Source organism: Nicotiana sylvestris, chromosome 8 (genome assembly GCF_000393655.2).
Source record: "Nicotiana sylvestris chromosome 8, ASM39365v2, whole genome shotgun sequence".
NCBI classification, from domain to species: Eukaryota; Viridiplantae; Streptophyta; class Magnoliopsida; order Solanales; family Solanaceae; genus Nicotiana; species Nicotiana sylvestris.
In genome coordinates, this window is record NC_091064.1 from 212583197 (window position 1) to 212589388 (window position 6192).

Genomic DNA, 6192 nt, shown 5'->3' on the forward strand with positions numbered 1-6192 from the left:
AACTCTACTAATAAACTTTGTATATGCAATGTGACTGTGACGACCCGGCCAGTCGTCTCATGAGTTACCGCTCCGTTTTCCCCATTTCTGCTTTCTTATGCTTTGTTCATCCGTGTTATGTGGTATCAGGTTGGTGAATCGAATCCGGAATGATTTTGGTAAGGTTTGAGACACTTAGTCTCTTTTGAGGAAGCTTAAGTTGGAAAAGTTAATCGGATATTAACTTATGTGTTAGAGGGCTCGGATGTGAGTTCCGATGGTTCAGTTAGCTTCGGGAGGTGAATTAGGACTTAGAAGCGTGATCGGAATGAGTTTTGGAGGTTCATGGTGGATTTAGGCTTGAATTGGCGAAGTTGATATTTTGGCATTTTCGGTTGATAGGCAAGATTTTAATATAGGGGTTAGAATGGAATTTTGAGAGTTGCAGTAGTTCCGTTGTGTCATTTGGGATATGTGTGCAAAATTTCAGTTTCATTCGGACGTGGTTTGGTTGGATTTTTGATCAAAAGCGGAATTCGGAAGATTTTTGGAAACTTAGGCTTGAATCCGATGTGTTTTGGTTGATTTGATATTGTTTGAGGTGTTTTGAAGATTGGTACAAGTTTGAATAAGGTTTTAAGATATGTTGGTGCGTTTGGTTGAGGTCTCGGGGGCCTCGGGTGAGTTTCGGATGGTCAATCGGACCATTTCATACCTTGGTGATGTTGCAGATTTTGGTTCAGCTGTTGCAGAGTTTTTACTCTTCGCGATCGCGTAGGGAGTCTCGCGATGCGTAGAAGCTTTGGGGGGGCAGTCCAGTTTGTTCTTCGCGTTCGCGAAGGTTGTATTGCGATCGCATAAGGTGGAGAAGTTGTTCATCGCGAACGCGTAGTGAAGGTCGCGTTCGCGTAGAGTTAAGTGGACCAGCGGTTGGACTGGGAATTTGTTCTTTGTGAATGCTGTCCCCTGTCCGCGGTCGCATAGCGTTGGGAGTTTGCGCATAGCGTTGGGAGTTTGAGCACCGCGTTCGCGTTAGTGTTTACGCATTCACATAAAGTAAAAGTTGGGTCCTGAGAATTTGTGCTTCGCGATCTGAAGGATGTCCCGCGACCACGATGAAGGAAATTAGGCCTGGACAGAATATTTAAGTACTCGTCTTGTCCGCGATTTTGAGGTTTATTTCTTCCATTGTTGGTCCTTTTTGGAGTTTTTTGAAAGGGATTGAAGAGGGATTCAAGGAGAATCACTTGGAGGTAAGATTCTTGGACTTAAAACTCGATTCTAATGTGAATTACACCTAAATAATCATGGAAATTTAGCCAAAAATTGAAGAATTAGGGCTTGGAAATTTAGACTTTTAATTGAGGATTTGAAGGACCATTTGTGGTCAGATTTCAGAACTTTTGATATGTATGAACTCGTGGTGAGATAAAGAATCTATTGATGTAAAAATTATCGAATTCCGAGACTTGGACCGGGGGTCCGATTTTGATAATTTCGGGATTTGTGTCGTATTTTGATTATTTTCGCTTGGGCTTCGTTCCCTTAGCATATTTTGACGTCCTCGTTCTGATTTTGGATAGATTCGACGCGAGTGGAGGCCAATTCGTGGGGCAAAGGCATCGCGAGCTAGAGATTTGACCGGTTCGAGGTGAGTAATGATTGTAAATGATGTTGTGAGAGTTTGAAACCCCAGATTGCACATCGTAATGCTATATTGAGGTGAGGCACACGCTTGATGACGAGCGTGGGGTCGTGCACTGTTGAGGATTGTGACTTAGGCCGTCCCGGATGACTATTTTACCGTGTATTTGACTGGAATCCATTTGCTATCGTCATTATTTGGGCTGAATGCCATATTTGGGCCTTGTGCCAACTATTTGAATCCTTTGGGGATTTTTACTGGTATTTCCTCACTGTTTTGACTTTTTACTTGAATTCAGTCATATTATATTTCACTATTTTCATACTCAGCCATGTTTACTTTGTTTTAACACTTACATGAACTTTTAAATGATATTTTGGGCTGAAAAACATGTCTTACTATTGCCCGAGTGGCTTGTGAGGATTTTAACTGAGTGAGGCCAAGGGCCTACGTTGTGAGGAAACACTTGATACTGATTATGAGGCTGAGGGCCTGAGATATGTACGCCACGAGGTGGCTTGATTGATATGAGGCCGAGGGCCTAGTGATAATGCCACGAGGTGGCTTGATATTGCGCTTGGGCCGTAAGGAGCCCCTCCAGGAGTCTGTACACCCCCAATGAATGCGGGTACCCATTGTGATGTGAGATTGAGCCCGATGAGCTGGTATTGTTCTATGTGATTGCCCGAGGGGCTGGTACTATTCTGAGATGTTGCTGGAGGGGCAGATTTGTTAATACTGTGCCCGAGGGGTGAATCTTTATATGTTTATTTTTCATAACTGACTGTCAATTACCTGCTTAATTATTGAAAAAGGGCTTTTCATGAAACTACATTTGAGTTAAAGAATTTTACATATCTTTCACGGATTTACTGTTTTTAAAAGTTTTAATGCTTTATTATAGAATGTTTTGTGCTTTATGTGATTTCTTACTTTCAGTCTTTATTTACATTTGTTACTCACTGAGTTGGAGTACTCACTTTACTCCCTGCACCCCGTATGCAGATTCAAGCATTGCGGATTCTGCTAGTGCGGATTCTGGCAGATATCAGAGTCCAATAAGGTAGCTGTTGACGTCCGCAGTCCCGTGTTTCTCCCTCTTTCCCATTTCTATATCTTATCAGACATTTGTAACAGTTTGTAGACTTTTCAAACTTATATTGGGTTTTATAGATGCTCATGACTAGTGACACCCCAGTATCGAGCTATGTTTGGGCTGTATTCCGCATATTACACTATCAGTTGCTTAAATTTTGATCTATTTATTCATGTTTAGACTGTTTCTAAATGCTTAATTGTTAATAATTGGAAAATGGGAAGTGTCGGCTAGCCTTGTCTTCACGAGATGCGCCATCACGACCAGGTTCTGGTTTAGAGTCGTGACAGTGACAAAAATAAATACACGAGGTGAGTGAAAACCCTATTTTCAAACACAAAAGATGTAAAGATTATTTTAGGCTTTTTGTTATGTGACTATTTTTTACTTTTACCTTTTTGTTTTAGGATTGGAGTTATACGTATATAACTTAAGACAAAAAAATAGATTATAAATCCTCAAAAAGTAGAAAGAGGCTATAATATTTGGAGCTCTCTCTCTCTATATATAAAGGCTGGTTTTTGTAATTATACTTTTATTGAATATGAAGGATAATAAAAATTTAAACATATATAAACAAAGAAACTTGAAAGCATCTTATCAATTTATAAGAGCACGACCGTTTAAAATCTTCTAATCGAGAAGAACTTTTGAGAAATATTGAAGTAGCTAATGCACTTTATCAACGATTTTTATAAACTAAAAAGGAGACGTTGGAGAAAGAAAAAGAAAAGAGGAGGTATAACTAAGATTATTTAAGACTTGTGATTTTGGAATTTTAATATGACACGTAAAATGAAAACATATAAGAAGAACTTAATCAAGAGAGTGTTTTTTTTTTTTTTTTTAAAATATTTTTCATGAGTTTAGTAAGAGGTGAAAACTTGATTGTTTAAGAAAAAGACAATTTCTGATTTTATGAAGTAATGAAGAGTGTGTATATTACAAAAAAGTAACGTAAATGACAGGTAGACAAACAAGAAAAATAATAAAATAAAATAAAAAGTATTTTCAAATGCCAAGGTAATGAGAATATTAAATAAAAAACCTTTTTTGCATCTTCTTTATTGAGAAAATCAGAATAAAAATTTTCTTTTTACAAAAGTAACGACACATAAAGTAAATTTGGATATAAATTTATTGAATTCCTAAAATTGTGAAAAGAGATGTTATTAACCTAAAAAACTACGGAGTACTAGAAATCTCAAGAAAATAATTGCGATGTGAGGGTCAAAATTAAGTGTAGCAATTAGTCATTTTGACAAAGTAGAAATTTGAAGCAAACAAATAGACTAAGAATAATTTTTGATTTGATCAGTTATTAATTTCTGAAGAAAATACGACTTAATCAGTTGGATGCGCTTCATTGTTTTTAATATTTGTTTATTAGAGAAAAGATTATGTCGATAATATAATTGTACGAAGCGCGAACAAATTCATTAGTAACTGTTGTAATAACTACAACCATGATTGCAAGAGCCATGCAATCAAGTTGCTGGAATGCCATTAACCTCTAAGTTCAACTTTAAACTCACAATCGACGTGCAATATTATTTCGTTCTTGTACATTTTCTTAATGAAAAAAGGAATATCTTTATTGGGGAAAATATTTAATGCACCGATCGCTTTTAAAATTAGTGGAAGTCATAGTACTATATAACTTGTATTTTCATAGAACATACCCTGTAAATAATTTGAATTTTTAATCAATATTCTCAAGTATTAAGGAAAAATTTTAAAATATTTAACTGCTTAGCAATTGAATATCTACTACTTAAATATCCTTAATGAGTCAACTTTCTCGAGATTGAACGATATATACCAATCGACAATTCAATAATTTTTTTAGATAAAGTTATTATATTTTAAATTTTGCGTATGATATTAGAAATAATTATAAATAATAAGTGAGTGTAAGAAATATTTTTCAACGGAATATTAACACAAGTTTCCATCATTTCTTATTTTTGAAGGATAGTCAAATCAGTTTCAAACGATAGTAATGCAAATAAACATATCACTTGCAAGTTGCAACTCAAGAAGTAACTAAATTAAAAATGTTTTAAATTGTCGTTTTTTTCCATAATGTATATTCTAGTGATTTGGTCCATTGAATTTAGGGTAAATAGCAAATACAAAATTAAATTAATAACTAAATTAGTAATTAACTTAAATGTTAGTATTTAAAAGTAAATAAACTCATGAAAATATAAGGGTTAATAGGTTAGGAATAATATAATAAAAGTTAAATTAGAAATTAATTTTAAAGTTGCAAAATTAATTTAAAATTAAATAACTTTTCTTTAAATAATATTACTTTATTAGAGAAAAAGGTATGCACATTCCTTCATATTGAATGAGTTGGCGCCCACAATAATTGTACTACTATTTGAAAGCATTACAAACTACTTAAATTGCAAAATGTTATAGTATTATATTTACTTTATTTCATGAATTTATAACATTTAAAGTTTTAGATGAATATAAATATTAATTATGAACTTATTGACATTGGTTGAACTTAAACCTAGCATATATTTATATGTAAAAAATATTTAGTGAAATTATTCTGTTATATTTTTATTTAGTGAATTTATTCTGCTATTTTTTTTTTATATTTAGTGAATTTATTCTGCTACGCTTTAACTTGTCAATTTCATATATTCAAGCTTAACGGTTGATTTTAACCAGAAAAAAAGCTTAAATGTTGATTTAACATATTAACTATTTAAACACTGCAATTAGTTATCTATTAGGTCGTAATTGCATAAAACTTATATATTTAATTGAATTCAAATACAATTTCCTTTTCAATTTCTGTGCTTGATATAAATGAGCTGCCAAATATACTTGATTTAGAAAATTTTAGATTTGGTTGAAGTATTTGTATTATGTGCTTATTAGCAAATGCAACTTTCTTTGGACTCTTTTGCTATTATTATCCGTCTGTATTTGCTATTTTAGTTTTTGATAGAGATGGATTAAGCACTGCACGGCCTAGACAACTACTAAGTTTTTATGATCTAAATAAATATCTTTATTTACCAAAAAAAAAAAAAGATGCAACTTTCGACAAATAGTGGTCTCACAATTTGTACTATGTATATGTGGAGAAGTCTTGAGTAAATTTCCAATGGATACCGCGTTTAGATACTACTATGCATCTGCCGAAAATCCCCCAAAATTTCCTTTGTTTACTAAATTGTGGGTCCCACATTTTTGTACTATGCATATGTGGAGAGAAAGTAGGATCTGAAATTACCTCAAAAGTTCCCTTTATTTACCAAATTGTGTGATGACGGTTAATGTAATAATACGAAAATAGGGGTAAATATATAATGGTGGAAGTTGGCATGTCGACGAAGACGTCTCCGTTTCACCTGTTTTTACCGTGCTTCTTATATAAGAGAAATTAACTTATTGAGCGACGATTCACTTAGTTTGTCGAGTGAAATCAGAAACCGTATGAAAT